This window comes from Liolophura sinensis, chromosome 9, assembly GCF_032854445.1.
Source record: "Liolophura sinensis isolate JHLJ2023 chromosome 9, CUHK_Ljap_v2, whole genome shotgun sequence".
In the NCBI taxonomy this organism is placed as follows: Eukaryota; Metazoa; Mollusca; class Polyplacophora; order Chitonida; family Chitonidae; genus Liolophura; species Liolophura sinensis.
In genome coordinates, this window is record NC_088303.1 from 31,969,616 (window position 1) to 31,985,932 (window position 16,317).

At 38.3% G+C, this 16,317-nt stretch overlaps 1 protein-coding gene across 1 annotated transcript in view; it reads left to right on the forward strand.

The window, feature by feature from the left end:
• The first annotated feature begins 5,265 nt into the window (after positions 1-5,265).
• LOC135474708 (uncharacterized) overlaps positions 5,266-16,317 on the forward strand; it is a 57,730-nt gene continuing 46,678 nt past the window's right edge. Inside the window, exon 1 of the mRNA XM_064754271.1 lies at positions 5,266-5,481. The gene's annotated coding sequence lies outside the window, so the exon portion shown is untranslated. The remainder of the gene's footprint in view (positions 5,482-16,317) is intronic.

The window sequence follows — 16,317 nt, forward strand, 5'->3', positions numbered from 1 at the left end:
TGTTATTCTGCAGAGTGATTTCATATACATTTGGGGCCGATGTCACAAAGCCATTTCTGACTTAAGTCAAAATTTAAAATATGATCTCAAAGCTTAGTTTTGGGTTTTAGAAATTAAAATTTTGTACACATCATCCATGTTAAAAATCATCCATGTTAAGACAAATGTGTCCAATTTTCAACTTTCAGTACCAAAAAGTAAGCATCTTACGGAGTTTTTAAATTTTGACTTTGTGGCTTTGTGGAATCATCTCCTGTTGTGTACAGTCATTGATGAATGCCATTCTTCTTAGCATAAAAACAAGAAAAAAAAAATGATTTTTATTTTTCAAACCGTGAATTTATAAAGAATCTTTCTGATAAAATTTTGATTAATTAGCTAGATTTAGATGATAAAATCATTAAAAAATAAGAAAATATTGAGATTTATAATATGTATTGTCTAATGACGATATTGCAAACAAAATAATAATAAGTCAGTGATGAATGCTATCCTTCTTAGTAGCATAAAAACAAGAAAAAAAAGAGATTTTTATTATTCAAACCGTGAATTTATTATTAAGTATCTTCCTGATAAAATTATCATTAATTAACTAGATTTAGATGATAAAATCATTAAAAAATAATAAAGTGTTGAGATTTATAATATATGTTGTGTAAACAAAATATTATAGATATTGCAAACAAAATAATTCCAGGCATATTATTCATCGTTTGTAAGAAACTTGTTTTTTTTTAAACTACAAAATATAACATTAATCAAACGTATGGATGAATTAAAATAATTGCTTATATTTGTGGTAATTTGCACTATTTTATTTATTTATTTACATGTATTTATTTAATTAATTCTCTATATTATATGTATTTACATATAACCTTTCACCTACATGTGGGTGTAGAAGACAGGGTCATTAGCATGGTACTACCCTGCCTAGCTTTGCTGGTGCAAAAGAAATAGCAAAAGATTCCAGAATTCTGGACAATTAGATCGGCAAGGATGAACCTGCCTGGCTAAAATTTAAAGAGATAAATTGGGAAAGATAAAATGGTAAAATACAACAATAAAATGAAATATTTTAAGGCTTTAAGGTGATAAAATATATATGTATAGATGCATACAAATAATGTGATCAACAAGAAGGGTATTATGAAAGAAAATGTTTACATTTATTTGCTGTGCATTTGGAATGTTTTGGACATGAAATTGTTCATTACATTTAGCTGTATCGGTTGAGGAATTTGCACAGACTCTTTGAAAGTAAACTTTGACAGGAACATTTAAATTCAACTAAAAGGTGTCTATTTTGGACATCTTGGAGCTACAATATTCTAATCGTACTTCCTGCCATCAGAGATTAATTGCACAAAACTTAAGTCAAAATGTAAAACCTCTCTCGGCAGTGTGTAATTGTTGCTTCTGGAAGTAGGAATTTTGGACACTTCTGTATTTAGTTAATACTGATGAGGTTGACAAACTTTTAATTTCTAAAGCCGAAAAATAAGCTTTATGATCGTATTTTAGTTTTTGACTTAAATCAGAATTGGCTTTGTGGAATCGACCATAGCACCCAGTGTACATGTAACGTTTATGATGTGCCTGAATGCTTGGACAGTTATCACCACATGTGATAAGCATATGAAAGAAAAGTAGAAGGGGGACTGACACTGAATATATTTCTTCTTGTTGATTAAAATGAAATTAAAAGATTGCCAATATTGAGTCGGATTTGGTATCCTCTTTTAATCTTGTCCATTTGAGATTATCTGGTACATTCACTGAATCCCATCATCTGGAGCTCCCGTATTTCATGTGGGTCTCTCTCTTTGCCCCTTACCCCCTTCCCCAAATCTCTATCCTCTGACGCACTGTTTAGGTGTATTTTTTCCCAGTGCCTCTTCTATTTGTTTTAGTTGAAACTGCGTATCTTTGGTTTGTTGATGGTCCTGACATTTTTGACTGATGTAAAACAGAACCATGGGCTCCAATTAGGGAATTTACCCTTCCTCCTGCCTCTCACTGAACCACACGTGTGAGCAGGGCAAGAAAAAAAAGCAGCAGGAGGGAGGGAAAACCTGGGAAGCATGGCCGCATACTTGACAGCCAAGATTCTGATGGAAAACAGACAAGAAAAATTTTCGCCGCAATTTATTAAGGAATAACTTCTGAAGTGTTAATGGTTGAAAAACTGTGTGAAACACGACAGTATGTGTTTTGGTTAATATACGTTGCCCTGTACTACAGGTATAAATGTACACATAAGCGTGCATGTAGTAGCTCAGGAAGCGGTGAGGGGGGTGGAAAGAGGAGCAATAAGGGATGGTAAGAACTGCTCCGCAGTCACAGCATGTCTGCCACACACACAGTTCACAGGTGAAGTTTCGAAAAACCACAGTGGAGAGAGTGGAAAAACATGCTGTAGACACAGGCTAAATTTGCCAATTTCCCCCCCAGACACATGTACCCTGAAACTAGAAACATGTGGCGTTTGAATAAATTTTTGTCCGTACCTATTTATTTTATTTTCTGCATTGTTTAACGGGAAAAGGAAAAAATGTGTGTGTTGAGTACACTGAGAAGGCTTTCGGTAATGATGCATTGGTACAAGTGGAGACTTTTTGGAATTGATCGGTTGTGGGGCTAGAGTGATGTGTGGTCCTGGTGAAAACAAAGTCCGTCTCAAAAACTCCAAAATTCACTTGAAAATCAAATCAGAAATGTTCTGAGAAAACTACTTCATGTAGTTCACGATTACACAAAAATTAAGGCCAGGGAAAACCTAAGGAACTTGTGATTCACCTGAAAATCAAATCAGAAATGTCAGGTAAAAACTTTAGATATGATGTAGTCCACAAGTGCACCTAAATCAAGGTCTGAGAACACCTTTAGAACTTACTGTAATTCTTCAACCTTTTTGCTTGTTTGCAAGGTGTTTATTCAAGACTGTACTGGAGGCATTGTGAAAATTGGTCTACTCAGCCAGTGCTGTTTTGTCTCTAAAATCAAATTATAAATTAGCATAAATTGCAATTAATGTTGATCTTTTGTATGCGAAAAGATGGAGCAATTAGGGTAGGTGATTCACTTAAAAATTTCTTTCCATGTGTGGCAGCACCTGAAAATTAAATCAGGAGTTCAGGTGATAACTTTTTATGTGATGTAATCCACAAGTACACGAAATATCACTTGTATGGGATTAAAAGGTTATTTATGGGAAAAATGACAAATTACATGTACATGGTAACTTTGAAGATACACATGTAGTGTCGGATGGAAATTTTGAAGCTTTTGTGGTACATGTGTGAAATTGTGTGGCATATGTGTATCTAAAAACTTAGGTAAAAATTTGTATGTGATATTATTTGTAAATGAAAACTCATATGAGAGCTTGTCAATTAATAAATCCCTTTAAAAGTAAATATGTATTTGTGAATGTGTAACTAAATCAGGTGAGACACACATAAATTCTCCTAATACCCTGGTGTCTTAGAAAAAGCTGTGAATAGGGATTAAGACTTGAGTGTGTTAATTTAGACATTGAGATGGTAATCTCTGGCTAAGAGAAATGCCTGTGGTCAGGAAAACTACTCTGAATAAAGTCATCACTCAAGGCACTGCCAGGTGTCAGATTGTCACTGTCAGAGTTAGAACTACACCTTGTGTGTACACATATCAACAAGGTGAGGTCAGGGGTCGGCCTGACTCCCCCCCCCCCCACCCCCACCACGACGGATATACACTAATTGTGCAACCTTTTTCATATAAAAGAGCAACTTTCAGTGCAGTTTCTTACTGTAATTTTTTCAAGCTTTTAGCATGTTAGGAAGGTATTTATTCAAGCATATTCTGAGGTCATTATTCTGTATAGACAGGCCTGCAAGCAACCTACACATGATTGTGGGTTTTCTCTGGGCTCTGCCGGCTTCCACCATAATGCTGGCGATGGCCGTATAGATGTATTATTTGACACAGCGTAAAACATGAATTAAATAAATTGATGAATGAAAATATGGACTGTGCTCAGAAAAGAATACACAACTTTTGTATTTTTATATAAAGTGCCTGTGGTAGGTAAAGGCATGACCAGTTATTTTTAAACTTTTCATGTGTACAGTCATCTGGCTAGTGCTTGCAGAAAGATAGTTCACTGTTGGTATTGGGATGGAATTAAGTGCCTGTGACAAAGCTGTTGTGCAATCCTTGGTTGTCTCCCCTGCTATAGAACTTGAGGCCAGGTGTGATCACAGGATCATGTAACTTTGGCTTCACTGACCCCCGCTCTCAACTCTGTGTTTTATATCAAGAAGTGATGCAAGTGTGTAAATTATTCAGTTTTAGGGAAAATTCCACTGTTGTGGCTGATTTTTTTAAGGACGTCAGAGATATGGTGCAATGATATTTGATGATATTATTATTGTTGGAAGTTACTGGGAAGAATGCCAAGAGGTTGAAAAATATTATTACCTCTTATCCTGTGAAAGTTACATTTACTTGATTTGCTACTTAGTTTTTAAATTTCGAAAGTTTAAATGTACATTGCTCATGCATATATGTATATTAAAATACTATGTTGATTGCAAATACATACTGTTTAATTTGTTTTAAAAAAAAGCACGTTCAAATCTGACTTCTACATGTACATGTGTTTAAGTGAGACGAATTGTTATGTGGCACGGTTCTCTATGCAGGAGTTAAAATAATGCGCTCATGTTCGAACACGTGGTGCTTATTAACGAAGCTTGCCGTTAGTGTACATACCTGGCTGTCAGAACAGGTGCGAACTCCCTCTTAATACATGTACCTTCAGTCTACCAACTGTCAGATGTTAACAGCACGGAGCAGAAATGTTCTACTTGTGGTGAGAGGGTGCCATGTGTTGTGTTTGACTGATTAAAGTTTGTGCGTACCTGAAAAAGTTTCTCATGGTATCTTCTACCCAACTTCATCCCACCTCCTCGGCTTTTTTGGAAAAAATGTGGTACATGTAGATGTGTCTGTTTTCTGGTATCCTCTAAGAGTAGATTGCAGCACTTAGTTGTTTTGGCTGGACTGAAAGTTTTCATCGGGTGTCTGGTTAAGCTCCAGAACCTACATTGAGATGAAATTTAAAAGATATTCTGTGTGTAAATACAAAGTTTATAGATGTTCTTTGTATTGTTTCTTAAAAATATATAATATGTTGCATGTACTTGTGCCCTTTTCTATGACATTTATTTGCCTCTAAATATGCACTTGTGTTTTCGAAAGTTTGGATCATTTATTGTATGTCCTAATATTTCAGACTTACTCGCAGTTAATTAATTAGTGTGCATGTATGAGTGAAGGTAGTTTGTGAACATTTAAAATTCTACTTTTCAGAGAAAACTAGCATGTCTGCAACTTACTTATATGTCTGAACTGTTGCCTGTGTTTTCTTTTTTCTTTTTTTCATTTTGCCAACCGATCTGTGTATGCTGGAATTGATGTGAATCTCCACAGTATGTAAGTAAAACTTAATATCCTCCATGTACTTGGAGTTTATGAATATTGTCCTGAAATATGAATTTTGTCACATACAGGACAAAATTGCATGCAGTTAATGTAGCATTGACCTGACTCAAGTTTTTTTTCAGTGAATCACTTTCTTTGCAAATGACTGGATGACTATTGGAAGTCACTATGTTTTTCATTAAATGATTTGTTACCAAGGCTGCTTCATTGCTCAGGATTTCCTTTTAGTGGTTCGAAATAAAGGTAATAAAAAAAATCCAATACAGCTTTGTTGGAAGCTGTGTCAAATAAAAGGGGTTCTCATGAAGGTTACAAAAGTGTAATGGTGAGTGTTTTTGGCGGGTGTTAGCCTATAGGGGGACTGAGTCTGGACTATTGATACTGCCTTGCTCATTTCCGGGTGTGCGGTGATTATGGGGACGTTCCGAAGGGTCGTGGACAAGAGAACAGTATGGCACTTAAGTCATTCACATGACATCCATCATGCCAGGACTAGTCCAGACAGGCCACAGGGATCATGGACGTTCCAGTGTGACTTAGCCGTTGCCTGTGGTGTGCGTCAATCTCGCACTTAATCTGCGTCTACTCTCCCTTTAATATGGTCACTGCTGTTATAACAGTACAAGTGTTGGAGAGTAAAAATGTCTGCAAGTAACTAACTCTGTACTCAGATAACATCCACCAATAAATATTTGTATACCAGTACCCCTGTCTGGTAGCTGACTTATTCCAGCGGGCCGTGATTGGGCGCTCCATGTATGCCCTGGTTGGATTACTGTTCCTCTACTCTTTGCTTCACCAACCCCCTGGGCTGCTCTAATCAATATTATATGAAATCAGTGTAGGTGTGGACGAAGGACAAAAGCCGGTGTGAAGGAAGCAGGGATGCCGAGTTGGTCGCGTTTCCTCTTGGTCATTGTTACTGCGCTCTAGGCACCCTGTCCAATGAATTCTAATCATCGTCTTGCGCTCTGGACATCAAGGCCAAACGAAGGTATTAAACACAAGGGCAGTTTGTGATTAGAATATGGGACAGTAAAGTAAGGATCTAATGAAGACAGGAGAACAGTTGTCGGGCGACTGCCGGCCCAGAATGGCTCCCCAGGGACGAAGGAAAACACTTTATTGACATGGCAGCGATCTCAGTGTCTTCTAGTTAACTGTAAGGAGTCCAGGCAGCTCCTCCACCACACACACTTTGTTATTCCTCAACAGCCCCCCTTATTCACACTAACAACCATTGTTCACTAAAACCTTTTACAAAACAAACTGATTAAATTTGTTCTTTTTTTTTTCTTTTTACGGAATTCTTTCTCCCCTTTTTTTTCCCTGTATTTGGTTTTACATGTGCTCATCTCCTCGGTTTGCCTGATCACAGCTTATGGGTTGTGTTTCCGTCACTGTGACAGCCCAATCGCGGGCATGTAATTCTCCGTGATGGTATTGGGCCCATCCTGTGACCCCAGAGGATTCTCTATTCTCACTCGAACATTCTCCAGTGTTAACACCGACGGGGCTCTGTTTAGAAAGTCATCAGCGGTTGGCTAGTTTGAATTATTCTCCAATGGAGCACATATCAATCACCCTGTTTTATTTCATACATTCAATAAAATATTTATTCTGCAATAATTTTGCCTTTGTCACTCTCTGAGTGGCTGAATACCTATTAATTTCTATTTTAGCCTGACAAGGGAGAATTTTTCCACTGATTATCACTGATTATTTTGCGTTTCTTGTATGGATGACAGTTTAGCACAGATTTATAGTGGGGCCTACAGAAACTTTTGTTCACTCGCAAACATGGCTCATGGCATCTTTTTTTGATCATAGCTCGTTTTACTTTATAGTGGTATGAACATACTAGCCAAATTTCATCTGTTGCATCATTGTCATATGACTGAAACATTGTTGAGTACGATATTAAACCCCTTGCCTAAGTACATACATACTCATACGTACTATTTCACATGTACTTGTATGTCTAAATATTGCAAAATTACAGTTGTCCTTATTGCCTGGTGTACATATGAAGTCTTGAGAGATTATTGTTGAAACACATCTTCCCAGTAAGACACATGTATCATTCTACTTTCCAAATTCAAAGCACCTTTCATGGATCTGTAGAACTCTCAGAATTAGAAAAAAAAAATGAGTACCTGAGTGATGGATAAAGTTTTAAGGTGATATATATACAGTAATTTGTTTTCTAATAGAGCTTTTAGAGCAAACCACAGCAACCACAGCGGATGGTTGTGGGTTTCCCCCCGGGCTCTGCTCGGTTTCCACCCACCGTAATGATGGCTGCCATCGTATAAATGAAATATTCTTGAGTATGGCATAAAACATCAATCAAATGAATAAAATAAATAAGTTTAAAACAAGCCCAATCTTGAGTTTTCAAAGCACACTCATTCACACATTCATCAAGAAAAGTTGTTTAAATGAATGAAAAGTTAGTATCAGGTCAAGATCAGCTATTCTCTGTATTCCTTCATCAGGAGATCAGCTAAATTCTCTATTCCCTCATCAGGATGTCAGCTAGTGTCAGTATTCCCTCATCATGAGGCATTCAGCTAGTTTCTGTATTCTTTCATCAGGAGATCAGCTAGCTTCTGTATTCCCTCATCAGGAGGTCAGCTAGTCTCTGTATTCCCTCATCAGGAGGTCAGCTAGTCTCAGTATTCCCTCATCATGAGGCATTCAACTAGTTTCTGTATTCCCTCATCAGGAGGTCAGCTAGTCCCAGTATTCCCTCATCAGGATGTCAGCTAGTGTCAGTATTCCCTCATCATGAGGCATTCAGCTAGTTTCTGTATTCTTTCATCAGGAGATCAGCTAGCTTCTGTATTCCCTCATCAGGAGGTCAGCTAGTCTCTGTATTCCCTCATCAGGAGGTCAGCTAGTCTCAGTATTCCCTCATCATGAGGCATTCAACTAGTTTCTGTATTCCCTCATCAGGAGATCAGCTAGCCTCTATATTCTCTCATCAGGAGATCAGCTAGTCCCTCTATTCCCTCATCATGAGGCATTCAGCTAGTTTCTGTATTCCCTCATCAGGAGATCAGCTAGCTTCTATATTCTCTCATCAGGAGATCAGCTAGTCCCTCTGTTCCCTCATCATGAGACATTCAGCTAGTTTCTGTATTCCCTCATCAGGAGGTCAGCTAGTCCCTCTATTCCCTCATCATGAGGCATTCGGCTAGTTTCTGTATTCCCTCATCAGGAGATCAGCTAGCTTCTGTATTCCCTCATCAGGAGGTCAGCTAGTCCCAGTATTCCCTCATCAGGATGTCAGCTAGTCTCTGTGTCCCCTCATCAGAAGGCATTCAGTTAGTTTCTGTATTCTCTCATCAGGAGGCATTCAGCTAGTTTTTGTATTTCCTCATCAGGAGGCATTCAGCTAGATTCTCTTTTCCCTCATCAGGAGGTCAGCTAGTTTCTGTATTTCCTCGTAAGGAGGCATTCAGCTAGATTCTCTATTTCCTCATCATGAGGCATTCAGCAAGTTTCTGTATTCCCTCATCAAGAGGTCATCTAGTCTCAGTATTCCCCCATCATGAGGCATTCAGCTAGTTTCTGTTTTCCCTCATCCGGAGGTCAGCTAGTCTCTTTATCTCCTCATCATAAGGAATTCAGTTAGTGTCCGTATTTCCTCATCAGGAGGGCAGCTAGTTTTTGTATTCCTCATGAGGAGAAGGTCAGTTAGTTTCAGTATTCCTTCATCAGGAGAATATCCTGATTAGTTTCAGTATTCCCACATCAGGAGAAGGTCAGCAAATTTCTATGTCCCTTATCAGGAAAAGGTCAGCTAGATTCTGTATTCCCTCATCAGAAGGAGATCAGCATGTTTCTGTATTCCCTCATCTGGAGGATGTCAGCTAGTTTGTATTTTCCCTCATGAGCAGGAGGCCAGCTAGTTTTTATATTTCCTCATCTGGGGGAGGTAAGCTAGTTTCTGTATTCCATCATCTGGAGATCAGCTAGTTCCTGTATCCCTTATTATCAGGTCAGCTAGTTTCTGTATTCCCCCATCAGTAGGTGGTCAGTTAGTTTTTATTTTCCCTCATCAAGAGGAGGTAAGCTAGTTCCTGTATCCCCTCATCAGCAGGAGGTAAGCTAGTTCCTGTATCCCCTCATCAGCAGGAGGTCAGCTAGTTCCTGTATCCCCTCATCAGCAGGAGGTCAGCTAGTTCCTGTATCCCCTCATCAGCATGAGGTCAGGTAGTTTCTGTGTTCCCCGATTAGGGAAAACCAGCTAGTTTCTGTATAATAAGGAGAAGGTTACTAGCTAATTTCTGTGGTCCTTCATGAGAAGGTCAGCTAGATTCTGTATTCTGTGCACTTTCTGAATACAGAGATAAGTTAACAGAGTACATTCTTATGGACGTTTTGTGATAGGCAATCCTATCGCAGAATAGAAGCTTTTCTGGACATTTTTTTTTAGCTGTTTATGTGTTCTGATCAGTTTTTGGCTTAATTTCTGTTTTCACTTCTGTTCCCTCTTCCTGCACTGAAGTTACAACAGTTGCAAGAAATACACTGGGTTATTTCTTTCTTCGTATTACTATGCTTGTATGGCCAAATATAAGCTGCATTTGAGCCAATAAATGGAGAGACAAAGGGAACATTGCTGTCATTAAGGCATCTGTATTATGCGGTACATGGTATTTGTGAAGGCCTTTCATTTGAAGGCAGACATTTAACTCGCTATTAGGAAACAACAGACAGAAGCCTTTTAATAAGCTCCAGTAAATACCAGTTAAACCTCTGGTTGATCTAATGGTGTGTATAGGCCGTGTGTGTCGATATGAAAGGCGACTGATGGCGCGTCAGAAAAACAGGAGGGTAGAGCACAATAAAACAGCTATTTCTTACGCCTCATTAACACATCAGACAATGTAGACAAGCGGCTACATATGTAGTAATCTGCCCGCCATTGTTGTGGCGACGTGGACGCCATGTATAGGGGAATAATGGAGACCTCTAAAGTTACCTGGTAGACAGGAAATGTGCGGTGGATTCCGACAATGTGGCCCGCGTAGTCTTGTCACAGTTGATCACTCTGGCGTACCTGCTGGTACAGATACCTGTCCGTTACCTGAGTGACGCTTATTGTGATTGTTTCCTGTTGGAAGGCATGTGTCAGAACGATCTTGGCAGACTGATGTTCCATGCTTCACCTCCTTAAGTGTCCATATCCAGTGTTTAGATTTCATTATGTTTTATTTTTTTTATTGGTTTGTTGGAAAATGTTGAGAAATTAAAACATTTTCCATGTATAGATTTTGTATGTCTTCGACTAGTAGTTAGAAAAAGTCAAATGTAAATATGTAATAATTGAGAATCCCATTCAATATGAGAATGCCATGACTTTCTTGTTTACACAGTTATTCTTTATATAGCACAGTATTAACCAACTTAATTGTTCATTTAGTATAATTGATTTTTTTTTGTTGGGGGGTGGGGGGTGGGGGAGGTAAAAATATTAATCAATCTCTTAATCCATCAAACCTACAAATTTGTCAAAATTATCATCTTGATTGTTGGCGGCGAACATTAATATTCCCGTATACATAGGTTTCAGTTGATTAATTTTGTGTATGAAGATAAAGGACGCATATTCATAGTACAGGTATGATATAATTACTTTCCTGCAACCTGTTAAATTTGGTGGATTTCTATATATAGTTTTGTTTTGGTGTACATTTATAATAATATTCAATTTTCTGGAATTCCGTTTTGATTACTAGTTATTTGGACATGTGACGTAGATATTTCCTAGGAGAAAAGCCTGTGGGAAACTCAAACATTAACCCTGTCTCATATTGTTCCTTGTTAGAAAGTCTGGCGAGGAACACAATCTTGTATCCATTCTGTGGTATATATCTGTGTACATGTATCTTTTGGTATTGTGAGGTGGTATTGTAGAATCTGAGAAATTCAGATGGGGAACACAGTCCTGTATTTATTCTGTGGTATGTATATGTGTACATGTACCTTTTGGTATTGTGAGGTTGTATTGTAGAATGTGAGAAATTGCTGGTGAGAAATCCTGTATCTTTGTGTAATGTCTGAGGTGTTTTGATGTTGCATTGTTGCCTGTAAGAATGTCCTGCCACAGATATGAAGACTTCTTTGGTTTTTACATTGTTCATTGTATATCTGTATATCTTTGGACAGATAAAGGAATAAATAAAGGACTCACAATAAGTCATCACAATGTTTTCCTGCGCTCAGAGACCATCTGTGGTCAGTAGTGATCACTGCCCAGCTATCCCCACCCCTAATACACGCCGTCCGGGGATGTCAGTTACCCACTCAGCAACCAGATGTATTTTTCATGAAGACGAAATTGACAAGATAAGCCGAGGCTTTCCTTTCTAGAACAAAGTAAATTGAATTCAATTATTCAGGAGGCTGAACATTTTATTTAATTGTAGCGTCAGTGTGGAACAATGAGCCAGACTGTACGTATTGGTAGTCAGAAGTGGTTAAGAATTCATCACGGCAAAATGAGGAGAGATATGGAACCTTAGCGAGTTCAATGGGGAGTTTGTCTGTACATCGGCAAGCTCGGGCTGCCTCTTTGTTGTTGGCCATTGTACCCTCTTGGGACAAACCCTTTCTCCCAGTCCACTGATTACTTACACACGACTTGCACCTCCTCTCATTGTCTGTCTATGCACATCATGCTAATTCTAGGGAACATACGCATATGTGTACAGTCTTACATGTATCTTGCCCCTGTATGTATGATTCAAGGAAGGTAGTAGTCAAATCTCAACCCACTAGTAGTTTATACCACTGATTCATTGAGGGAGGGAATAGGTGGTCCTTAACTCATGTATAGATTGTGAAGCAATCATTCATTCCTTGATTGAGAGAGTTGGTAGTCCCTAACTCAGGCCACAACATGGAAGCTACCATTGATTCCTTGAGAGATTAGGTACATGCAGTTCTTGGCTTATCCTGTTGCATGGTAGTTACCACTTTGTGTCTTTGAAGGAAGTAGTCAAATCTTTACCTGATTTCACTACCTAATGTTTACCACCGATTCCTGGAGGGAGTAGGTAATAGTTAATTCTTATCTTTCCCCACTACGTTGTGGTTACCACTGATTTCTTGAGGGAGTAAGTAATAGGTAATTCCTAGCTCATCCCACAACCTGATGTTTACCACTGATTGCTTGAGGGAGCAGGTAATTCTTAGCTCATCCCACTACCTTGTGGTTACCACTGATTCCTGAATGGAGTAGGTAATTCTTAGCCCATGTCACTACCTTGTGGTTACCACTGATTCCTTGAGGGAGTGGGTAATTCTTAGCCCATGCCACTACCTTGGTTACCACTGATTTTGGGGAGGGGGGGAGGGAAGGTAGGGTAATTCTTAGCTCATAGCTGTTGGTTACCAAAGGTTTCTCTCCTGTTTCGTTTAATATGACCAATTCTTCCACCAAGAGAATCGAATGACCTCTTAATCAAAGCAGTACTAATCAACTGCATCATTCACGAGGTATTTCTCTCCAGTGTTAAGTAGGATTGATTCCATTCATCACTCATGTAGTAACATTCCCGGAGTTTGTGTCAAAATTTGATCTCATCCTATGTGGTGATAAGAACTGATCCCGTCATCTCATTTCGTTATGGAGTTTATGACTGATTTCTCAAAATCTTATCTGAGCTTTTGTTGTGATAATTGATGATTGACTCCTTCAGCAAATGTTAGTAATCATTTGTTTCTAACACCTACATCCTACATTACTATACAAAGTAATATCACTTCGTTTAGAACAGGTTGTTTTACTGACACCAATGACAACAATTTTTTTTTATGACACCTGTGTTGATAAAATATAAATCTCAAAGTCTGATTGGTAGAAACTGCTGAACATGCTACAGAGTCATGGTCAGGCTCGTGATGACGATTGAAGCAGGGTGGATAGAAATGTGGAATCTGGCAGAAAGGTGGGGAGGATGGGTTTGCGTTGGGGGGTGGGGGGTGAGGGTGTTCGGTTGGGGGCAAGTCAGTGATTGTTGAAGATCAGCACCCCCTTGAGAAATCAAAGGATTTTTTTTTTGTGGCTTTTTACCCCAATCTCAATTTATTTAGATTGCTGTCGAAATCAGTGCAGGGTTTGTCATCAGCCAATCAGGGTGCTGATAAGTCTCGTCGTGGGGGAGGTCGACATGCAAGCTCTTCTCGCTGCTAATTAAACACTCTGATTACTCATCAGGGGGACAGAGGACATGGGTCTTGTGATCGGTCACTCGGATTATTACCCCACACAACCACCACACACACACACACACACAAACATGGAAACAACTGGTAACGAGACCAACACCAGTTGTAACAATACAATGAACAGCAATAACACTGAAGCAATTAATATATTGTTTTTATAATAATCAAAGCATATTTGTTGTCGTACACATGTTAGCTCTGTCGAAAACATTGTTAAGAATATGTGCCTGTTGCTTTCCCCAAAATTTGGTTTTTGGCCACATCTTCAAGTCAGGAAATTTCTTAGGTAGCTGGCAAAAGTCTTTTTTTTTTTTTTTTACACTGGGCACCATAGTCACCATCATACGTGTACTTGAAAAATTCATGAGCGTTGAACACCAATCCCTTGTTAAGTCTGATCTTGGTTTTTATGAAATTCAGAGTTATTAAGCCAACATGTAGCTTTGAACTTGTTACGACATATATGCTTAATATCTGGAGTCCGTGTAATGGCATGGATAAAGGGTATATTTACATGTAAGCTGCTATCCAGGTTCATGGAGTTGTAGGTGTATATGTCCTGAATAGACTAATATAAGAGTGATTGTTGTGGAGAAATCTGTTAGGAAGCAGTATGTACATGTAGCATGTAGAAGTAGCAAGCACAGTGGTGTGATGTGTTTTTGTGATTTGGTGTGGCAAAGGTTAGGCACTTGTACCTGTGGTGATTAGTGCTGACGTCTAACGGCGCGAGTGCTAGAAGCCCTAGCTCAATTCAGCATAGTCCAGAACGGTCGTGCCAAGTTGGCATCGGAACAGATTACCTGTGGAGGACTTCATTAAAGTTTGACGAGATGTTGTGTTTGCATGATTTATGTCTGTTGATGATTACCTGCTGAAGTTGTTGCCTGACTAATTGTAGCTGCAGCTCACCTGTCCTCATCATTAGTATCACCTGTTCATCGCCTGCAGGTGTGTTAAACAGGCCGCCCCTTTTTAGCTATCTTGCCTTTAGCGGGTTTTCCCCCCGATATACCATATTTCATTGTGGTGGACATTTTACCTGTCTTGTAAAGTGGTTCTGGTTTACCTGTGTTCTTGAAGAAGCTCATTTGCGGCTTAATTAGCACCTGTATCATTTAACACCTGGTTATGTGGTACCTGATAGCAGGATAAGATGTACATGTACAGTGAATCTGCGTTTACCTGTGTTCTTTAAGAAGTTCGTTTGTTGATTAAAAAGCAACTGTATCAGTTACTTCTAACTTATCAAACAAGATAATATGAACATGTACAGCGAGACTGTATGTTCATGGAATATTTTTATTTATGTATATTTGTCACCGTTTGTGGGCATTTATGAAAAATTAATAAGCAGTAGTTGGCGCTTGTGCAACACTTGTCTTCTTCAGTCAATATTATGTCTATATTTGTATGTGACGTGGAAAAGGTCGTCAGTAATTTGCCAAATGTTGGTGGTTTGTCAGTACTTTGCTCAGCGTTTGTGGTTTACCCCAGACATTCCGATTTTTCCCACCCATAAAACTTACCGTCATCATACAAGTGAAAAATTCTTGAGTCTGGCATTAAGCAACATTTTATTTAGTGAATTTATTTTTATTTTGGGGTTTAATAACAAACTTATTTGACACTGGTATTTAAACTTTATTGATGAAGGGAACCAAAGATAACCAATGCCCTTCTCCAGTTGCCTGACTTAATAAAGCTGCGCAAGGGTCCACTTTCACAAATGTAAATCAGTTTTCGTAACTTTTCTCGTGAATGACGTGGCTTTATGACATGTCTTTTTCAAAAAAGTTACGAGACTTACGAAGTGACCCCAGAATAGTGAATTGTTTCTATGTGTGCTCCTAATAACTGACTGTACAAACCAGAAGATTTGCTTTGATCTTGTTTCATCAATTATTTGATCTTGTTTCATCAGTTATTTGATCTTGTTTCATGAATTATTACATAATGTACAACCTCGTACACATCCAGGGAGAGACTATTAAATTCTGTACAGCTTTACCTGGCAAACTTTTGTATATATTAATTTTCTTTTTTGTCCGTTTTTACAAACTATGGTAGATGACCCAAAAAGTGCATTGTTAGAGTCAAATAACAAATGCCTGTATAGGTGATGAAAACTTTTATATTTGCAATAGTATGTCATCCTACTTTCCAAAGAAACATCAAAACACCTTTTAAAAAACAATAGAACTCTCAGCACCTGGTAAAAGGTGCAGATTTGACTTTAAAACTGGCATTAGTTGTGATGTTATGATATGGCCCATAAGCTCATTTTAGTAATTGGTCAGGTATATAAACTTTTTGATTAAATCATTGATTTTTGAACTCAGATTATGGTTTTACGTTAAACAGTTCTTAGAATGCCAATGCCATATAAAGGTGTTTGTTTCCCCACAATGGTTTTAAATGTCTTATTTTGATTCATTCTTTTGTATTAAAAAATAATGGTATTTTTTTTATCTACAGTCTTGGTGCAGTGCGTGAGGAAGTGTTTTAAATTTTAAAAGAATACTGTTTAAGGAACTTGCACATAGAAGTTGCAAACATGCTTAAGCTATGTTTGATTGCTGC